General features: G+C 40.8%; 1 protein-coding gene across 1 annotated transcript in view; it reads left to right on the forward strand.

Moving 5' to 3' along the window:
- Positions 1-830, forward strand: part of LOC100950573 (ephrin type-A receptor 6) — a 696992-nt gene that overhangs the window by 60640 nt on the left and 635522 nt on the right. The window lies entirely within an intron of this gene.

Below are 830 nucleotides of genomic sequence, written 5' to 3' on the forward strand. Positions count from 1 at the left end.
CTGGAATTTGACAGAAATTGAGCCTCTAATAGGCCAAGAAAAGCTCTTCACAGAGAGCTATCTCTGCATGTTAGAAGAACCTATGCTGAGGAAACCAGATGCTAGACAAGGAGCCTGCCAGCAGTGTAGGAGCCAAATGCTGGAGCAGGTGCTAGACAAGCTGCGTGCTCTGCAGCCTGGAGATCCAAGCCCAAGGAACCCTTGCTCCTTCGGGGTCTCTCCAGCACCTTCTTCTGACCAGGAACGGTACCTCATGCTTGTAATCCCAGCTTCTTGACAGGTTCAAGATAAGAGGATCACTTGAGGCCAGAAGTTCAAGACTAGCCTGGGCAATATAATGAATCTCCTTTTACACACATACAAATAATAATAATAATATCAAAATTAACTATGTGTGGTGGCAAACATATAGTCCCAGCCAATCAGGAGGCTGAAGCGAAAGGATTGCTTAAGCCTAGGAGTTTCATACTCTGCACTTCAGCCTAGGAGACAGAACAAGACCCTGTCTCTAAAAAAAAAATAGGTGGTAAACCTTGTGCATATACCCTGTGACTGCAGAGAGAGATCCAAGGAAGACAACTTGTAGAATGAATTTGTTGTGGAGTTTCCTCTGTTTTTCTGTGTCAATTCATAAAGAATCCTCAATTTCTTAGAACTATGTTTTCTGATATTCAATATGAATATCAGATTTATTATGACTTGAGATAAATTAAATAAAATTAAAGGTGTGCTGCTGTAAAATTTTCAGAGAAACTCTGTCATCTAATAGTCCTAGAAAGATTTCTTTCTTATGAAATGCTCTCAAAGGGCCAACTTGCTTTTCTTCCTAA

Source organism: Otolemur garnettii, unplaced genomic scaffold (genome assembly GCF_000181295.1).
Source record: "Otolemur garnettii isolate 467f Iridium unplaced genomic scaffold, OtoGar3 scaffold00009, whole genome shotgun sequence".
Lineage (NCBI taxonomy): Eukaryota > Metazoa > Chordata > Mammalia > Primates > Galagidae > Otolemur > Otolemur garnettii.